At 35.1% G+C, this 22,055-nt stretch overlaps 1 long non-coding RNA gene and 1 pseudogene across 1 annotated transcript; both read left to right on the forward strand.

The window, feature by feature from the left end:
• The first annotated feature begins 253 nt into the window (after nucleotides 1-253).
• On the forward strand, nucleotides 254-1,330 carry LOC122590361 (annotated as a pseudogene).
• A 3,567-nt stretch (nucleotides 1,331-4,897) lies between these two features.
• Nucleotides 4,898-7,287, forward strand: LOC122588226. The gene is made up of 3 exons (XR_006322159.1): nucleotides 4,898-5,189; nucleotides 6,563-6,571; nucleotides 7,270-7,287. It is a non-coding gene; the product is annotated as an uncharacterized LOC122588226 (long non-coding RNA).
• The last annotated feature ends 14,768 nt before the right edge of the window (nucleotides 7,288-22,055 follow it).

Here is a 22,055-nt window from a genome sequence, read left to right on the forward strand (position 1 = left end):
GTTGGTGTTACATTATTGAAGGAGGTTGCATCTACTATGTTTGTCAGTAGACTGTGTTTGGTATGAACCTCTTCAAGAGGCTGGCCACTTTAAAACTTAGAATTTTCATGATATACTTTTAATAAAGAAGGAAGGATGATATACTTTTAATAGTGGACATTAAATTGGAAAGCTTTTGTTTTTTGGCTGTGGCCTAAGCAAGAATGATCCTTATTATTCTTGTTTTCACAACTATTTTAGCATTTGTTTGTTGATGACTGTTTTTTATGCCGTCTATGGTCCTGGTTTATATGGCCACTTTCGCGGTTCAGAATGTATGTCTGGAATGCATAGTAAATTGGTACATGCCGCCATCTCATATGTAGAACCATTATTCACACGCTTCCCTGGTATGTATAGCCATCCAGTACATGTTAATGTTTGGTAAACTATCCCGCACCTATGATCAGATTTATTCCAATATACTTGATACATTGGAGTATACATTTAGGAACTGCGTACTACAATGGAGTATACCACAACGTCTATCAACACAATCCATTTGGACCATTCTTCTGTCAGATACATCGGGCACATTCTGTTATCATATGACTTAATCAACTCGATACCTCTAGACCTCACCCTTGCTCCAACTAAACCCTTCGATATCAATGGTTGCTATTCTGGTTCTGCCATAGTCCTCCCTGGAAATAAGCCTGTTATATTATATACAGGAATCGACTTTAAGCTCCGTCAAGTCCAGAATTTAGCTGTACTAAAAGACCCATCTGATCCCTATCGAAGAGAATGGGTCACGTATACCAGTAACCCAATGATAGACGTGTCCAATGTGATTCATACCGATTACTTTAAAGACTAGACAACCACCTAAGCTTGCAGATGACGGGGAATGGATAACGATAATGGGAAGTCAGAAAGATAAGACAGGGATCGCGTTACTGTATCAAACTGAGGATCTTGTTAATTGTACTAGATTAGATTCGCCACTTCACTAGGTTGCAGGCACTTGTGAATGGGAATGCCCTGATTTCTTTCCTGTGTGGGTTGATAGTACGAATAGGGTTGATACATTATACATCTGTTATCACCCTGGCTGACCGCGTAAAGCATGTACTAAAAGTGGGATTGCTTGACCATGCGAAAGACTATTACACGATCGGGGTTTACAGTCCCGAGGAAGTACTGACAGTATGTTTCTTAAAATGATTTAACACATAGTAGCTGAGATGATTATGGCAAGTACTATGCCTCAAAGTCATTTTTAGACCCTGTGAAACACCAATGGATCTGGATGGCTTGGGTCAATGAGTCTCATCCTAAGCTGATGTAGTCGCTATACTCAGTCCATTGGTAAGGTCTTAGACCTTGGGGAAATCCACCAGGGTTCGAATCCCACTTCCGACATTTGTAGGAGTAGATTATGGTGTCGAGAGTCCTGGGTTTCATCCGAGGCATGCTGCCCAATTGGATGTCAATGTGGTGTCTCGAATACTAACTAATTACTATTTCGTTGTTAAAAAAAAAAAAAACACTATACTCAATCCATTTGTCTGAATGTGCCTGTCGTAGCGGTGAAGAGGTGGGCAATCTATAAGTGAGGTCTTCAAGCATGGCCATCACCTTGCTTGCTTTGGGGAAAATGTGATCTGTCTACCCATATCGGCCATGGACCAGTTAGTGGGGGTGCCTGGAGGTGTGGTCATTCTTGTATTCCACTTCAATTCAGTTTAGCTTCTTTGCACTAACATGTTGAGTTCTTTGTCTGAAAGGCAGATGTGATGATTTCGTTCAAACTAGATAACTTATAAGAAGGTGAACCAGACCAAAGTTTGATTGATCTGCAGCTCTATAGCGAAAGGGATGGATCAAATATAGGCAAATTTGAACCATCTTGGGCGTTTATGGCTTCCAATGTGTAGACAGAACAAACTGCAATCTTCTTTAAGGTTTTAAGAATAAGACACCATTTATTGTGATAGTGTGCAGTAACCAAAGCCGGTTGGTTTCTTCAAGTTATTTCTTCCCAAAATATCTATGTAGTTATAGAGGTCCTCATCTATGTAGTTATAGTGGTTTTCAAGGACCGATATTTGAGTATTGGTTATCACGGTGGGATAAAAGTGAGATAGCGGTTTTCAAAGACCGATAAATTACCGATATCAGTAAAATATCAACCCTGATATGTTAGTACTCTACTTGATGATACTATGTGATGCAGTTGCGCTTGACCCAAGTAGCAGCGCAGTCTTGTAGCCTAACCCACAATAGTTCTGCCCAGTTTTGCTTTTGAGCCCAATTGAAGACCCATGCTAAGCTTATTTGTTGCAAGACCGTTATAAAAAAACTTGAATTGCAAGCAGGTTTTGCTTTATCTATAGATCATATATATATGTTTCCTAAAAACTTGGCTAGGTTTAGGCTTTAAATAAAGACCAAAAACGAGGTACTTTTCTAACTATCATAAACTAAAATTTGATATTATTGCTATAAATTTGGGAATCGGGCCTATAGGTGATAACTAGTGAAACAATTGATGTTGGGTCCGACCAACCGAAATATTCTCGGACTGTCATGAAGACAAAACTTGATGACGTCACTAAGTTTGATGGCCAAATGATGCAGTCGGGCTTGTCCCAAGCAGCGGCCCATTCCTGTACCTAACCCATAGTAGTTTTGGCCTGTTTTGAGCCCAATTGAAGAGCCATGCTGAGCTTATCTGTTGCTGATTTAAATCTTAAGTTGGGATTTCTATTGATTATAGTTTTAGAATTTGTGTTTATTTAGTTTCCTTTTTCTCTATATGCTGCCTAAAAACTTGGTTAGGTTTAGGCTTTAAATACGTCTTTTCTTTTTGTACTTGTGAACTCAACTTTTAGACTGTTTTTCTGAATAGAATTATCAAAGTTTTGGTCTTTGATTTATCATGAATGTTTTAGCCATTTATTTGCATAAGAAACTGCATCACTATGCTATTTAGTTACTTTGTACATGACATTTCAGTTTACCTTTATTGGTATTGCTCAGTTCTTGTCTAAATTAAGAATTGTACAGCTTTATGGTTTCTTCACGTTTCATTCTCTTTAGCATGATTTAAGTGGGGGCATGTTCTATTTATATATCTAAATCTTGATTAAACACAAATATAGACTGAAAATGCATCTTAGGAAACAGCAACCAGCTTCGGTATGCGTACAGTGTTTCTAATTGTGTTGGAGCTTTCACATTTGTTTGTTGATGACTGTTTTTTATGCCGTCTATGGTCCTGGTTTAGGTTCAGAATGTATGTCTGGAATGCATAGTAAATTGGTACTTGCCGCCATCTCATATGTAGAATCATCATTCACACGCTTCCCTGGTATGTATAGCCACTTTCGTTTTACAGCTCATATGAAGGAACTTAAATGAACTGTATGAAATTTAAGGGCTTAAGTTGTTCCGATTTGTGTTAAGCCATTTTGCCTAATTGTGGGGTTTTTGTGTTTGCAGCCATTTGGTACAACTGCTATTGTGCTGTATGCCTGCATCCCCTGTTCCAAAAGAATTTTGTCGGGCCTTCTTTTGAAGTCTATGTTTATCAGCTTACTAGTTAGCAATTTATACAAGATCTGTATTAATGTGAATGATTTCATCTCAAAGGTTTTATAATTTTGTTTCCAATGTGTTACATATAATGATATAATAATATTTGTATTTTCAAGTTTCAGTGGATATATGATGTTGGCAAATTGTGTAGGATTGGAGCTTAACTTGGATTGTAGAAAAAAATTACAATTTGGCATATCATTCTTAATTAAAGAACAATTACAAATGACATAATATATATGTATAAATCTATTTTTTTTTTCTTAGAAGTTGTGACATAAGTAGCTTTTTGCATATATTGCTAAATTGACATCCTCCCAACTAAATAGCCTAAAAATCATTTTAATCATGAGATAATGACATACATTGATTAAAAAATGATTAGTGCACATGGTGGTCGATATCTAGACGTGTACAAAAAAACCGGGTTGAAACCCGTACCTGGAAACTAACCCGAAACCGGGTTGTAACCGGTTTGTTCCAACCCGGTTTGAAAAACCGGTTATACAAATTGGTTTGAACCCGGTTTACATACTATACACATATATCAATGCTTTCGTGCTAATCCTCCATATTTCATTCAAAACATTAACAGTAGCTCCATCATCTTTCAACGTGGAGCTTTTGTTTTCATACCATCTTTTGGCTGAAACCTTGATGGGAATGAAGCTATTTCATACCATCTGCCAATGTATCTTGCAAGATCTTTGCTTTCAACGACTTCCATTGCTTTTTTGCTTGCTATTATTGTGTTTAGGTTTAGGTTTTTTTGTTTTTTTTGGATGATGAGATATTCTAGGATTAAAAGATTATAGATTTCGTATTTTTTTTCTTCAAATTTATGGTTGATTGTGCTTATTTGATGACAGCTAAACCTAGGGTAAGGTGGGATAATTTGTGGAAAAATGAAAAAAGCTATACATTTTGCTTTTAAATTTTCATGCCGTCTCAAAGGCCATACATTTAACACATAGACAGTAGTATATAAGAATAAGAATAGATAATAGGATACAACTGTTTCCAATGTTTTTCATTAACACGAGTACTCTTTCTCTATATATTTTGAATAAAAAAGTGCGAGCCAACTTATGTACCCAACCAATACTATAAACAAGTCATCTTCCCTTCTCTTTGTCATTTCTGATCTCAGCCACAAGTCAAGCGAACAGGCTAAACATCAAACAAGTCACAAGCCCGGATTTCATCACGACAATACTTGGGATCAAGCCAAAAACATACATGTTAACAAATTCTCACCCTTTGGAGCAATAATCTTTAAACAAAAACCCGCTTTTCAACTTAGTTAGAACCTAACCCGGTCCCAACCCGACCCTATATCGGTTTCATTGGGTTGGGTTTTTACCCCTTTCAATTCGGGTTGAACCCGACCCGGGTTGGAGTCAAACCCGGTTTCCTTTCCTTGACCAAAAATCGAATCGGGTTGAAACCCGAAACCGGTTTGGTGAAAACCTGAAGTTTGTACACGCCTACCGATATCAGCTTGGAAAGATCGAAGTCCTTAAGAGCTTGGCACATTAATTCACTCGGGACACGATCCATGCTTAAGCAGTGAAAATGGCGGTTGCCAATGGAATGAAATTCAAATTGTAAGAAAAAATGTGTTCCTATTTTTTTTTTTTTAATTGAGGATTGAGTTTCCTTTTTTTAGGGCACCATCCTCTATGAATTTTTTCCCACAATGCCCTTAATCAAATAATTTTTTAAAAATATCACAGTCGGATCCTTCAAATAGATATACGAGTTTTAAATTTAACAACTATACACAGATTTAATTCAATCATCATCTGCTATTGCCGCTTCTCGTCGATGCTGGACTCGAGTCACCGGAAAAAAATTTAATTTTAAAAATATCACAGTGTTGTGTGTTTGTATTGTGAGGTAGTGAAGGGGAAATAATGAGTATTATCTAAAAAGATGTCCACGTCAACTTTTTTAATGACGTGGCAAGACGACATGACATTTAACGGATACCTGACGTTATATCTTTATTGAGAAACTAGTTAATTAACCCGGCTTCAACCCGGACTTATTAATAAAAATTTTGTAATATTAAGTTATGTCGATGTCTAAGAACTATGAGATAGTTCAACCGTACTCAGAATCTCAATATAGTATACCTTATATTTCAAATATATATAATTAGATAGTCGTTTAAAGAAAAATAATAAATTAGATAGTTACATTTTAATTTACATTAGGCTAAGAATGAAATAAATCATTAATTAATTAGAAAATAATTTAAACTTTAAATAGGATGATGTCAAAAATCAAGAAAATAGAAAAAAAAATACTTAGATATAAATAAGTAATCGTATAATATTAACAAGTAAACATTATTTAGAGAATAATGATGTCATAGGAATCTTATTTTATTTATATAAGAGATTTTTATAAATGAAATCTTTTAGATAAACGAAACGTAAATATGTTCTTCTTATTAAGAATTTTAAGTAAATAGGTTATCTATCTATATATATATATTTTTTTAAAGACTGTAACATCCTGAACTTTTTAATCAACGGTTGATTTGAGTCGTTAAGTCAACACAACATGTCCGTTAAGTCTCTAAGAGATTTAATGTTTATGTGTGATTAATGTGCATTATGTGTAAGGTTTTAAAGCCTTAATGATTCATGTGTTAATGTGTCTAAAGGTATATTTTAATGTCTTTGGAGGTGCTTAAAGTGTTTAATGTGTTGTAAGTATTCCCCATAGGTGTTTTAAGCTAAATATGAGCCATAAGGAAGCCTAAGGACTAGTTTTGATAAAGCTGGAAACTAAAAAACGGGTTAAGGGTTTAATAATCTGTCATTAGACTCATAAATCAGAGAATATACATTTCCTTTGAAGCCCTAACCGTTCCCTTTGTTCCATGGCATCCTATTGTTCGATTTCATCGTTATTCGGTTGATTCGAGAGTGTTTTGATCAAGTTTTTGCATCCTCTTTGTAATCTCCAGGTATCCAAGGTATAATAACATTGATTTTATGTCCTTTCAATCATATAATCAGATCCATAACTGGTTTAGGTTATTGGAAGATCAATTGATGTCAAAAACATGTGTTTTGATCGATTCGGTAACCTAAAACGTTTAATTATGTGATGCAAATCAAGTAAGGATTAATCAATGATTTCATTGCATCATTATGGTCTTAAAATAGTGAATTTTGAGGTGCAAAAGTCGTTCATAAGGTTTGGGGTCGTTTGGGGTGTGTTTGGTTAAGTTTTGGAGGTTAAACAATGAGGTTTGTGCAGAATCGGGGCTAGCTGCGGCGCAACTACTAAGCTGCGGCGCAACTGGAAAACAGTGACACATAGCTGCGACGCAACTTGGTAGTTGCGACGCAATAGCGACGGAATTTTCAAATGGCCATAACTTTTGAACCGTAACTCTGTTTTTAACAAATAAGATATCCACGGAATCGTGAGAGAGTCTACTTTCTAATGGAAATGTTTTTGAAAGATGATTGTAATGTCAAGTTTCCAGAAAGGTTAATTTAGTGAGTGTATCCTGAGTTTCGTCGAGTTATGTAAGCTTTAAAGTATTAATCGAATGTCCGATGCATCAAGCATTGTCATGAGTCATGTTTATAGGTATTTAGACGTGAGTCATGACCATAAGTGAGTGGGTATTTATTAGCTCATTATGTCGTTTAATGATTATAGGTAGTCGGGAATACTTGCAAAGCTCGGTAACTTACGTTATCATTTGTTGTGTGCTTCTACGAGGTAAGATACACTACTTTGACACACTGAGGGTTCAACAAAAACATAGTTTTCATATAATAACTTCCCCAAATGGTATCTTGTTTGATTATGTGTATTCGGGATTATACGGGAGGTGATATGGGCTATGTAGATGCATATTGAAGCCTGAAATGCTATCCCAATGATATGTACTGATATGAGATGCTATGTATGCTTAATAGATGAAATGAAATATGATATGAAATGCTATGTAATGTCTTGAGATGAAGTGGAATGTGTTATATGTTGATGATATGTAAAGTGTGCATGACTACATGGCTTATTCATCTAGTTCACTATACTTGTTAAGTTGCCATGACACGTGCACGTTTAAGGGCCCAAACGTAAAAAGATGATATGTGATGATGTTTAGGTAACGTGGACACCTAAACTATATGTGATGTAAACCGAGCTCGTATATGATATGAAAGTGTTAAGCTTAACCCGTACTTGCCCTTGCCCGGCGGGTGCGTATATGGTTGCTTGGGTGGCTCCTTGCAACATAATTACGTGGTTTGAGTATCTCCGGGTGGCGTGATTAACCACCAATGTCTTTGAACATACGGATTACTCCTGGATTGGCTTGCCATTCCTTAACGACATTGATGCACTACTGAATGGTAGTTCATCTAGTCGAGTGCGACTTATGTCACACTTAACGAGATGCATATGTTATATGAGACGCGTGACTTTTGTCACAATTATAAAGATGTTCAAATGTGATATGTGATGATGCAAAAGATAACTAGGCACATTTAGGATGACCCATCCTAATATAAATGATGTTGATTATATGATATGTAAGTGTGATGATATGTTTGAGGATTTGTGCCTTAACGACTTAATATTACTTTTATATAATGTTTTAAATGGACAAACGTTTCATAACTTATGTGTTATCTTACTTAGCTAATTCGTTAGCTAACACTTGCTCTTTTAAAATATGTTGTGCCCTCAGGTTCAACAATAGTGAGCAGGTAGATGTGAGAAGATGTGAGGCATGGGTAGATGATCTTGAAGCTGGTTATAGTTTACCCATAGTGGCTGCTCGCTCTAGACATTTGCTTTATGTTTAGATAATAATGACTTGTATTGATAATGTGTTCGGTTGTTTAATGTTGGGCAACTGATGGATTTCCATTTAGACTTATTTTGATGATATGGCTAGTAACACTATTTAATGAATAAACCAAACAGATTTTGCTGGTTTGGACTTTTAAAGTTTAATTCCGCTTCTTTTAACGCCGTTAGGCAAAAGTTTTTGGAAATCCTTATTTTTAAACGACGGGTGTTACAAAGACCAATGCCAAAAATGATTACTGTAATTTGGTGAATTAAAATTAAGGAAACGAGCATACTACCCGCACGTTGCGGCGGAATTTTGTTTTAGGAGTGACAATTTGTTATAAGGGTAGATACGGTAATTCAGTGTTGTAGTGTACGGAGGACCATTTTGAGAATCATATATATAGTGAAAGGGGTTTTTTGAAAGAAATAAAAGGTATGTTTAATTTTTTAAGACATACCATATATAAAACTTCAAAATGTTTTATAAGGGAATATAGATTTAGATACACTTGATAAACTCAATTAATCTCATTATCTTATTGGAGTACTACCCGCGTTTAATCAACGCGTTACCCGAAGTCCCGAACCGACATATACCCTACCGATAGTATATATACGTGCAGCAGTCAGCAAATCCTTTCATTGTCATCATCCACCCTCACTTCCCTCCAAACAAACCCTCCCGCCCTAACGCTCCACATATATTCTGATGGTCATCGATTTTATATGTATTCAAGATTTTAGGGTTTCTTTCTTTCCTGCCGAATGCAGCAACAGGTTTTTCCATTATTCTTCTTCCATCAAAGATTACATCTTTTTATTTTTTTTACTGTGTAATAACTTTTGTAATCATTCGATTTTTTGTATTACTGGTTTAGGGCTGAAAGGGAAGAATTAGGGGATTTATCAACATCATACATTGCATTCTTTCATCAAGATTCTGCCTTTTTTTTCTTCTTTTTCATATGGGTAGTCTGTTATTCTTTGTCTGCACTTTTATTATATAATAATATATAGTTATATAATATATTTATATCCGCATATTGTTCTTTCTTGCAGTTTCTGGACACCGTGACGCTATTTGCAGTTGCAGATCGATGGATTGGTTCTTGCAGGTTCTTTTTTAATTCTCGCATCTTTTTATAACTGAATCTTGTGTCTATTATGATGGGTTATCTTTTATATCTAGGAATATATTGATTTGCAAGCTATTTTGTTGGATCTTGATTAGGAAGTTTTTTTCTTTTTGCCCGTTTCTAACTAATATTTGATAACCGATTAAACATAGTTATAATTCTGGTAAACTTGGAATATATTATTTTACTTGAAGTTTTTGTAGCTAATTTGTGGTTTAATGAAGTCTTTGTTTAGTTTCCTATTAGTTATAAAATTCCGCCGCAACGCGAAGGTACTATGCTCGTATCGATTAGAGAATGTTTAAACAAGAAAACAAACAATACTAAATAGGTTTAATTTGTTGAAAAAATACGAGTAAATAAAATTATGGAAATATTGAGTGTTTTTCCCCCGCGTTTAATCAACGCGATATATACCGACTTTGTATATATATAGTAGTTGTCCAGTAAATAATAATTTATCATTCAATTGTCATCACTGCCCCTGACTTCCCTCCAAACAAATCTAATCTTTTCTTTCTTTCTGATGGGCAATCGGTTTTGTATGTATTCAAGATTTTAGGGTTTCTTTCTTTCCTGCCGAAATGCAGCAAATTAAAACAGGTTTTTTCATTATTTTTCTTCCATCAAAGATTACATCTTTTTTATTTCTTTTTTCTTTTTACTGTGTAATAACTTTTGTAATCATTTGAATTTTTTGTCAGGGTATTACTGGTTTAGGGCTCAAAGGAAGGAATTAGGGGATTTTATCAACATAATACATTGCATTCTTTCATCAAGATTCTGCCTTTTTTCTTCTTCTTCATATGGGTACTCTGTTTATCTTTCTCTGCACTTTTATTATTGTTATTTATATATTATATATGATATTCATATGCCCATATTGTTCTTTCTTGCAGTTTGTATAGGGTTGGGGTTCCCTTCCTGTTGATTCTGATTCTCAATTTTAGCCGTAAGTCAATCTATTCCGTATTTATGATTTCGTTATTTATTTATGTCTTTTAGTTATTCAAATTTATAATCTTGTATCAATGTCAGAGTTTGGAGGGTTGTGCTGGGTTAGAAAGTTCTCCATGGCAATCAATTCGTCGCAATTACCTTGCAATTGGATGATTGTGTCTGATCCCCTTTCTCCTACTTGTCTTAGTTACTGTACTTTGGATGCAATTGATATTAACAGGTAATTATTCTGATCTTAAATTTTTTTTTTTTCTAGGTCAAGTAGGTTATCTTCTATATTTCGGAATATCATTTTGCATGCTATTTTGTTGGATCTTGATTAGGAAATCTTTTTGCCCATGTCTAACTAATATTTGATAACCGATTAATTATAGATTTAATTTCGTAAACATGGGAATAAATCATTCTACAAGAAGTTTTTGTTGCTCATTTGTGGTTTTATGAAGTCTTCGTTTAGGTTCCTGGTCCCTTGGCATTTCTTATTATCCTAGTTTCTGATTTCTATCCTAATTAAAAGGTTGTCGTATTGTTTAGAGGCTTTGGATAGATATTGTTTTACTTGATCTGCTAGGTATTCCCGGTTCTTTAGATTTTGATTATCAATCTCGCATTTGGAAAAATAGTACTTTGAGGTGGATCGTATTGTATCTAGGTTGTTGTAGCAAGGATTGCATTCTTGATATGGGGTCCTATTTATATGTGTTAATTTTGCATTTGCTATATATTTTATTATTATATCATGTTTTTAGTATAACTGATGGTATGTACAAAGTATTTTTCTTGTGACTACCCGTATTTTCTTTAATGATATTTTATTTAATGGGGTTACATATGTTATAAATTTTTCAATTGATTTTGTATTCCCCAAATACAAGAACACCTAAAGATTTGTTTTACATGTGCTTGTAGTTTGAGGGTTTGATCGTGCGTATTTTGGTTGTTGCTTTACCGGGGATTGCTTTCTCTTTTGAACTCCTACTTTATGTGGTTTTGACATTTTCAGTAATGGGGTTACATATCTTAAGCTTCAACTGCTTTTGTATTTTCCAACTATTATAACACATAATCACCATTTCAAATGCTCATGTTCTTTGAGGCTTATACTTTGGGTGTTTGATTGTGTGTATTTAGGTTGTTGTTTTAGCGGGGATTGCTTTAGCTTTTGAAATTCCTTAGTTTTTAGTGGTTTTGACGTTTTTAATAACAGGATTACATGTTCTTAAAATTTTCAATTGCTATTGTATTTCCTAACTACGATAACACATAATCGCATGTTTCATCTTCTCTTGTACTTTGAGGCTTGTACTTGAGGGTTTGATCTTTTGTATTCAGGTGGTTGTTGTAGCGAGGATTGCTTTAGCTTTTTACTTCCCCAACCGTTTGCATTTTTGGATGTCTTTAATGATGGTTACATATGTTTAAAAATTTCAACTGCTTTTGTATTATCATCTCTACTATAATACCTAATCATATGTTTCATTTTCTCTTGTACTTTGAGGCTTGTACTTGAGGGTTTGATTGTGTGTATTCAGGTGGTTGTTGTAGCGATGATTGCTTTAGCTTTTGACTTCCCCATCTTTCTGTGTTTTTGATGCTTTTAATGATGGGGTTACATATGTTTCAAAAGTTTTCAACTGCTTTTGTATTATCAACTCTACTATAAAACCTAATCGCATGTTTCATCTTCTCTTGTACATTGAGGCTTGTACTTGAGGGTTTGATCATGTGTATTCGGGTGGTTGTCGTAGTGAAGATTGCTTCAGCTTTTGACTTCTCCCTCTTTCTGTGTTTTTTGATGTTTTTAATGATAGGGTTACATATGTTTCAATCATTTTCAACTGCTTTTGTATTATCAACTCTACTATAACACCTAATCACATCTTTCATCTTCTCTTGTACTTTGAGGCTTGTACCTGAGGGTTTGATTGTGTGTATTCAGGTGATTGTTGTAGTGAGGATTGCTTTAGCTTTTGACTTTCCCAACTTTCTGTGTTTTTGATGCTTTTAATGATGGGGTTGCATATGTTTCAAAAGTTTTCAACCGCTTTTGTATTATCAACTCTACTAGAACACCTAATCATATGTTCAACTTCTCTTGTACTTGAGGCTTGTGCTTGAGGGTTTGATCGTGTGTATCCAGGTTGTGGTTGTAGTGACTAGTGAGGATTGCGTAAGATTTTGACTTCCTCAATTTTTTTTTTATGTTTTTAATGATGGGGTAACATGTATTTTCAAAAGAATTTAATTGCTTTTGTATCTTTGAACTATAACATTTAATCGCCTGTTTCTTCTCTTTTACTTTGAGGCGTGTACTTGTGGGTTGATCGATTGTATCTAGGTGGTCCTTGTAGCAATGATTGCTTTAGCTTTTACTTCTCTATGTTATGCTTTTTTTTTTGTCGACATTTTCAATATGGGGTTACTATGTTTTTAAAATTTTGCTTCTAAAATTCCCTAATAGAGTTACGTATGTAGTCAGTCAAATTTCATGCAACTTTTAGACTAGAGATTTAAAACTCGATATCATCTAGATGTGGTTTTAAAAAAGAGGATTAAGTCAAACTAAAAATAAGGTAACTTTATCTTTTGTGGTATACACATGAACATGTGATTATGTTTCAATAGATAGACAAAAATGGACTGTTCGATATATTTTAGATTTAATTTTAATACTACACCGAAAATACAGTAAGTGCTTGTTTTTCTATATAAATATGGATATGGAATTGGTTTTAATAGATGGACTGGAAATGGATAATTTCATATTATGTAAGACACCTGCAGAGTTTTTATCTTCTTAGTATGGCATGTCAATTAGGCCACAATATGAATTCCGCGCTACGTGAACTGGTTATCCCTCTCAAATACTTTATCAAAAAGCTCCAGCCGGTTCAGATAGTTTTTAATTGATTTTTTTCAATGCGAGATATATGGAACTTTCAACTTGTACCATGGGAAACTATGGATGGGATGGGAGAGTTCGAATGTGAAGCCTCTTTGTATCCTCTTTCATATGGGGAATATAAACTGTGTAGAGTGAGTTTGAGGGTCCAGAAAATAGAGTTGATAACAACAAATTTGAAACAGGACTTGTTGACAGGACATAAAGGTATTATGATAACTCAAGAATCTTTTGTGAATGGTTACTGTTTATCTTAATATTTATATTTGAAAAGAAGTTTTAAAGAAAATCAGCTAAACAGTTAAGGGCTAAATCAAATTTTGCTTTTTGCCTGCAATTGTTGATGTATGTTTTTGAATGTTAATGAATAATGATTGCAGGATTTTGTTGAATATGTACTTAGCTTTTTTTCTTTTTTGCATAATTTCATCATTCTCTTAGCTAACATTATCATTGTGTAATTAATAGAAGGTTCATGTGTTGTTTCTAGGAAAGATATGTGGCTGGTGTATTGAATATCAAGGATATCTCCAGGATATTTCCAAGCTGGTTTTCATGGTCATATCAGATCTACATAGTTTAGCAGGTAAGTTGCTCTCATCAAACATCAAAAAAATTTATTTTCATTTATTATTAAGACTATGCTTGAAACATTTAGAATTGAATAATGCAGATCATACGATGTGTTCATTGTATAAGAATAATATGTATTGACCAACATTCTTCAAAACCCCGGCCATGGAGTAGTTAGTATCTACTACATTTAAGGTCAAAGAAACGTGGCTCAAATTTCACGAGGTTTCAAAAGGACAGTTGGAAAAATTTGAATCCACCTTTAAACGAAAATGAGCATAAATATTCATGGGCAGGCTGCAAAAGAAGAGTGCTTTAGCTGATAGTTTTCACCAACCTTGCAGTTGCACCCGAAGTTCCTTCTAGGTATACTGTGTATCTTATACATTATAAGTAATATTTTACTGTTTCTATGTATACTAGTTGTCTTTTTATATGGATATGTTTTCTGCTGTCATTTCTAAGGTTTTGTTGGTAGAGAAGGATCCATGGCCATCCGTTCTCGTGACTTTCTTGTATTTGGATGGTTGTAGAATGTCTGGGTTAGGATTTTGTAGGTTCAGATAATCATGATGTCGTATGATGATTGATGAGTATAAGTTGGATAGCTTCTGGTTATTGGTTAGTTTCTTATGCATCACTATCTTATTACTGTCAAGAGAAGGTGCCGGTGTAGATTGTAGATCGGGTGACATTGGTTCATGATTCTCCTTTTCATAGGTGGAGTAAGATTTAGTTGATTGTTGCTCTCTTGACTTGTCGTTATGTATTAATAGTTTCTTTTATCTTTTTAGGGCTTGTTGGTTGTCAAGAGATTTGTGGCTTCAAGCTCAATCAATTCCTAGCAAATGGGATAATCTTCATATTTGCTTCAAAAGGTATGTTCCTACCTATTATGCAAATGGAATAATTCTGGTATTATTATTATGCAAGGAGTCCTTATGCAAACTGTCTTGCTTGAACTCTTTGTGTGCTTTTACCTGTTTACTCTCATTACTTCTGCAACTTTTGCTAAATTTTTCGTATGCATAATGTCATCTCCCAGTTAATTTGGTGCAGGCTGATGTGGTACATTACCATAATTTGGATGACATGGTTACATTGTGTCCTTCCTTGGGCAACATACTTAAGGGTTCGATTCTGGTATCTTCGCAAAAAGAGACAATCAGTCAAGTCTCACTTAGACTGCTTGAAAAGGGGCATGAGCTTGTCATAGAAGCATCTAAGTATTGATTAACTCTCAATTAGACTGCTTGAAAAGGGGCATGAGCTTGTTATAGAAGCATATAAGTATTGATTAACTTGGATTTGTGCTAATTGAACATGTAAAGATTGACCTTTCACATAGTTGGATTGAGACCTTTACTCTCTTTGACTTTCAATGCGTGGATGAACTTTTCATATGGCTGGATTAAGGGAGCTCAGGTGTTTAAGCTCCTGGTCTCTTCTCATGGTTGGTGTCCTTGTTCATCTCTAAGTTTTGATTACGTATAGTGATTCAATCTTAAACTGTATCTGGACATTCTGTGGTGTGTAGAAGGTGGCTCGTTAAAGGTTCATGCTCTTTGTTTTGGTTATTGGTTGTAGAGCATGGTCCTTTCTATCCTGGTAGGAATCAAGTTTGGCATAACCTGTATAATGGGTACAACTTTGCATCGTACCTGTCCCCTGACTGACTTATTGTTTAGACGCTTTAGACAGATGACTTGATCTGTTATGCCAGATAATCCTGGTTCTTCTTTAGATTTTGATTGTTGATCTCTTTTTTGAAAATATTGTATCGGTTATTAATGGTTACTTTTCTTTTGTAGGTCTGTATTCTATATAACGATTTGTAGGCCTCTGTTAGGTTCATGGTTATTATATGGGTTTTCTTAGTGGCCATATCATTGGAGCTCGGGTACTTGCTAGATAGGATGTTCTTGTGGTACTCTCCAAGTGGTGACTGGCTTGCCACTAACTTCCATTTTTGGTAATTATCAGTTTGGTTTCCTGGTTTCCTTTTGCGGCTGGTATGTTTTTTTCTTTCATTTGCAGGTCTTTTATCGTAAATAGCGATTCCATCATAAACATTTAGGGGGGATTTTTTTTTTTTTTAAATCTCACCCATCTTTCTTCTCACTATATATATCCAACACCATTTTTAAACAACATTACACAACACAAACTTCAAATCTAAAAACCTCCACTTTTATAAAAAAAAAACACTTCTTCTTTATAAAAAATAAACATCCATTACCAATGGATCCAAAGAAAACCAAAAAAAATCCTTTCAACAAATCAAAATATCGCCTAAATGATCCACAAATGCATCCCAATTTTCATCCAAATCAATTCATGTCTCCTCCAAATCAATTTTATTCTCAATCATCTCAACCTCCTCCAAATCAATATTCTCAACCTCTTCCAAATCAATCTTATTCTAATCCATCACCATATCAATTTTCTCAACCTTCAACTCCATCCGCTTATTATCCACAACCGGCGTCTCCACAAATATTTGGCTACGGTTCAAGCCCATCTTCGCAAACCAACGCCCATTTCTTAAACATGGCTAGAATGAATGATTTTATTCCGATCGAGGAAGATGTTCATCAAGATGACGAAGAAGTTGAAATTGTAGCGGAAACCCAACAAGACGATGTTCAAAAAGATGATGACGTGCAAGAAGTCCAAGATTACGGGAAAAAGACGAAGACAAAGCGTGAAAAATGGACGCCGGCACAAGAGGTTGCTTTGGCAAAAGCTTGGGTTCAAATTTCCGAATGCAAAAAATATGGAAATGAACAAAAAGCGGATGGTTTTTGGCGTCGTGTACTTGAGCATTACACCACACTTGTCGGCCCAACCACACGGACCATTCATGGGTTAACGCCAAAGTGGAAACAAATGAACGCCACCATGGGTCTCTTCAACGGGCTATACAATCAAGCGGTACTCTTACTTATATAATTATATAGTTTTTGCTTAGTTTTTAATAATTATATAGTTTTTGCTTAGTTTTTAATAATTATATAGTTTTTGCTTAGTTTTTAGTAATTATATAGTTTTGTTCGTAGTTGTTAATAATTATATAGTTTTGTTCGTAGTTGTTAATAATTATATAGTTTTGTTCGTAGTTGTTAATAATTATATAGTTTTTGCTTAGTTTTTAATAATTATATAGTTTTTGCTTAGTTTTTAGTAATTATATAGTTTTGTTCGTAGTTGTTAATAATTATATAGTTTTGTTTGTAGTTGTTAATAATTATATAGTTTTGTTCGTAGTTGTTAATAATTATATAGTTTTGTTCGTAGTTGTTAATAATTATATAGTTTTTGCTTAGTTTTTAATAATTATATAGTTTTTGCTTAGTTTTTAGTAATTATATAGTTTTGTTCGTAGTTGTTAATAATTATATAGTTTTGTTCGTAGTTGTTAATAATTATATAGTTTTGTTCGTAGTTGTTAATAATTATATAGTTTTGTTCGTAGTTGTTAATAATTATATAGTTTTGTAATATGGTATTCTTTTTTTGTAGAAATAAGCCAAGGGAATCGGGTGCAACGACTTGGATATTATGAGAGTCGCTATGGCGGATTTCAAGACCCGCACCAAGAAGGAATTTCCTCACCACGCCGCATGGGATGTTGTGAAGATACACGACAAATGGGCCGAGCAAGAATGTTTCCAAATATACCAAGACATAGGACCTTCACGTAGCAGACTCTTCAAAAAGGAAATCTGGAAAATATGAGACGGCCAGCACCGGGCACTTCATTCCCGACATAAATGAAGACTCAAACCCTCCATTGCAAGCGGCAGCAAAAAAGGGGAAAAAGAAGGCATCCGCATCCGGATCCGCCTCTTCAACTGTGGCGGATGACATTAGCGAGTACGCCAAAAGGAAGACGAGATACTTGGAAGAAAAACACGAGACGTATGAGAGGCGCGCAAGACAGCGGGACATCTTGTTTTTCACCAACTCGCATGCTCATATAACCGATCCCGTGATGTTGGAAATCGTTCTTAGCGAAAAATGCGAAATTGCCACAAGACATGGATGACAATGCCCTTTTTAGTTTCGTTCGTGTAATGTTTTCATTCGAATAACTGTTGGACTAGTTTTTAGTATTATTATGTATTTTTTTAATTATTAATGAATGTTTTTTTATGTTTTAAATTTATAGAGTAAAACTAAATGGAAATAAAAATGATGATTTGGAAATTGGGGTTGGGGTGAGTAGCGCCATAGTTTTGGGGTGATTTGGGGTGAATTGGGGAAGTTTGAGGTGCAAGGTTTTTATTGGAAGATGGTGATGTGGAAATTTGGGGAATTTTGGGGTTGGGGAAACCACTCCCACCCCCTTATAGGCTTTTTGTTTCTTTTATATTTCAACTAGTTTCTCTTAGAAGGTGAGCATGAGGATGGGTTATGTTTTTTCTTTTGCTGATTGGTTGTTGAGCATGGTCCTTGTCGCCATGTGTTTGATCATCCTTACTAAGTTTTGTTTTTACCTTTAGAATGTGTATGACTTTACATCATCCCTGCACCTGCTCCCCTTATTGTATCATCTAACCTATTGTAATGTCTATTATGGCTACTTTATAGTTTCGAGGCTTTCGACAGAATGACGGTGGTTGGACCTTTGCTGTTGTTTGCTTGTTTAAACATGGTTCTTTAATAGATCTATGTCATGTTGTTGCGCTATTGTCTTTGCAAGGTCTAATTATCAAAATGTAATGGTTATGTTGTTACAAATCACTTGGATGTTTCGAGTCAACAGGTACTGTGTTGTTAATTTGCTTTGCTTTTTTAGTGTCTGCTTGGCAACTGAACTCCAATGATGATACAACCACCTGGTACTCTATGGTCTTTTTTGTGGTCCTTCCATACATGGATTTATTTCAGTCACCCGAGGTCTTATTATTATTATAATATAATGGTTATGTTGTTGCAAATTACTTGGATGTTTCGAGTCAACAGGTACTGTGTTGTTAATTTGCTTTGCTTTTTAGTGTTTGTTTGGCAACTGAACTGCGATGATGATATAACCACCTGGTACTTCTTTGGTCTTTTTTGTGGTCCTTCCATACATAGATTTTAATTTAGTCACGGGTCAGATTTTTCTTTTTTCCTGTCAGATTTTGCATGATGCAATAGGCTGTCCTTATTCTTTCATCACAGATTTTCGTCCCTTAGTTTACGTATTATAATCAAGACAACGATTTCATTCTTTGATTTGTAGCTGCAGAGCTTGGTGACATAGGCTATGAATTGGTGACAAAGGCGATATACTTTCATGACTAGTTTCTGTTAACAGCTGTTTGCACACCTTTGGATAATGTTTCCACTTTTTGTTGGATTCACTTTTGCTTGGATGGTTTTTTAAACGAGTTGTTCCAGAATTCTGCATTCTTGTTTGTTATTTGCGTGTCCTTATTTGGCTTACGGTTTCTGATAGTTTCTGATAGGAAGGCGGAGTATGGGAGGCTCGAGTGATTGTTAGACAAAGTATTCTTGCCGCATTCTCCAGTGAGGCAGTGACTTACCTCTCTATGATCTTCAAATTTTGTGGTTATAGTCTAGGTTCCTGATAGTTTTTAATACAAGGTGTTCCAGAATTCTGCGTTCTTGTTTGTTATTTGCGTGTCCTTGTTAGGCTTATGGTTTCTGATAGTTTTTGATAGGGAGGAGAATGGGAGGCTCTAGTGATTGTTAGACTAAGTATTTTTGCCGCATTCTCCAGCAAGGCAGTGACTTACCTCTCTATTATCTTCGAATTTTGTGGTTATAATAGCAGGTATGGTTTGTGTTATTGTGTTCATCTTTGCAGTTATAATCTAGGTTCCGGGTATAGTTTTTTCTACATGTTGCATTGCTGCAATCTGGGCCCTATTCTTGACCACAAGTTTTTTTAAACAATGCAATGTGTAGCGCCTATTTGAACTTTATTAAATTTCCCACAATCCTTGCTACCATCTGCTTTTTTCTTTTTCTTTTCATTCGTTTTTGGGACATAATTGGATTTTATATTTTTTTGGGTAACATACATAAGTGTTAGGTTTCTGGTATCTTTTGGAGATCTTGACATGTCCAAACATCCCTTTTTGAAAAAGGTATGGGCTTGCTATAGAAGCTTCTAGCTTGTAATTTGCTTTGATTATTATCTCTGCTTCAGATTGCGCTCATAGAACCTGCAAGGGCTGGTCTTTTTTATGGTGGATATATTTAGTTGGATGACTTGGATCATATCCTTTGCTTCACGAAGAAAGCCATCTATTATGGTGGATATATCTCAGTGCCGGTTTATGGATGCACCAGGTTATGTCTAGATCGTTAACAAGGTTCATGATCATATTTGGTAACTGATTTTAAACTGGAAGCTATATGACAATTCATTGGTGTTTGGTCCACAGATGGGATGATGGCCAACCAAATTTTCTATTGATAAATGGTTCCTTGTTATTCAGGTAACTTTCATTGGTAATGCAGTTTTGATGGCAACGCCATATCTTGTGGCAGAACGGTTAGGGTATTTCATTAATGATGATATTATTTTGTGACCGTTTCCTTGTGGTTCCATGGGGCTTATCAAAGTTTCCTTCGATGTATATGTTGCTGCTAGTGTAGCTTGCAATTTGCATTCGTTAGTGGCATGAAGTTCCTAACATCATGATTGGCTATGCAGGAGTATATATGTGATAGGAGACGAGCATCCTACGGTATGCATTTCTATTTAGCTCGATCTTTTTTGCTGCTTTTGTAAGTTCAGATACCGGTTTGTACCTGTCACGCTTCCTTTGTGATTCCGGGTTCATTTTGTATGATTATGTATTTTGTGCTCTTGCCGTTGCAGTGGTGAGTTTGGGTTAGCTATTTTGTTCATAGATTCCAAATGGCTAACACGGTTGATATAAACAATGTTTTGCCAGTGTATGTAACTACCACTACTGGTGCTTCTATGTTTCTTTTCCAGTCTTAATTGGTCATGCTTTTTCTTTTCCTCTCTTTTTTGGCAAGTTCTAAGTCATACATGATTAGTAGGATCTTATGTGTACTTCCATAACAGACTGTACCAACTTAATGAATTACTCCTAAAGGTTCACATCAAACTAGTGCTAGTTGATGCGAGTTACTTTGGAAATAAACGGCAAATTCATGCAACCGGATCAAGTATAAGTTGTTGATTGGAAGTTGGAACATATATGGATAACTTGGACTTGAAAATCAAGTAATTTTCTGCTGGGCTGTTATCCTTTTTTTAGGTTCATCACGATTCTTGTTGGTTGAACTACAAGTTATCATGGTAGAAGTATGATATCTTTATTTCCGTCTCAGCAAATAGTTTTTTTCCGCAAGGGATTGTGATGTCTTTCTATGGGATATTGGGTCTTTTTATTAGCTGCTGTTGGTGGTGCACAATTTCGTGGAATGTAGGTAGTGGTTATGAGCGATTTGATGAAAAAGACGGAATAGTGTGTATCTTTCGTTGGGGATTCCCTGAAAAAATTCGTCGAGTCTTCCTTTGATTTTCTATAAATGATATTTGTTTGCTCAATATTCAAACCATGACCTTTTTTATTCTTTTTCTTTTTCCACACCATGACCTTTTTTTTTCTTTTCTTTTCCCCCCGTTTTACCTTAAAAGCTTGGTGGCACTTGTGATATACTTCATGACCAGTTTTTGTCAATTGTCGCATGAGCACTTTTGGATAGCGTTTACTTTTTCTATTGTATTAACTTTGCTTACTAGTCTATTTGGAGGTCATGTTTGACATCTTGCTATACTAGCCTTTTGTCTTGAGGTTGCTGGTTTAGCAAGAAGCCTGCTTTGTGCAGTTTGTTAATATTCAGAGTGCAAGATTGGATCATGTTTCCTGGCTAGCAGAACTCTTTGGGTCTTTACAAGTTCAGTCCATATTTAAATGATTTGTTTTTCTTCAGTTTGTCAATCTGTAATTTGCCTTCTCTTTACAGGCTTTGCTGGTGGATCACCAGCACATGTCTTTTCTCCTTTGCTACTATAGTGTTCATTTATTCATTCTTTCTTTTATCTCCAATTATTTGGTATCTGTGTACGT

Source organism: Erigeron canadensis, chromosome 1 (assembly GCF_010389155.1).
Source record: "Erigeron canadensis isolate Cc75 chromosome 1, C_canadensis_v1, whole genome shotgun sequence".
Lineage (NCBI taxonomy): Eukaryota > Viridiplantae > Streptophyta > Magnoliopsida > Asterales > Asteraceae > Erigeron > Erigeron canadensis.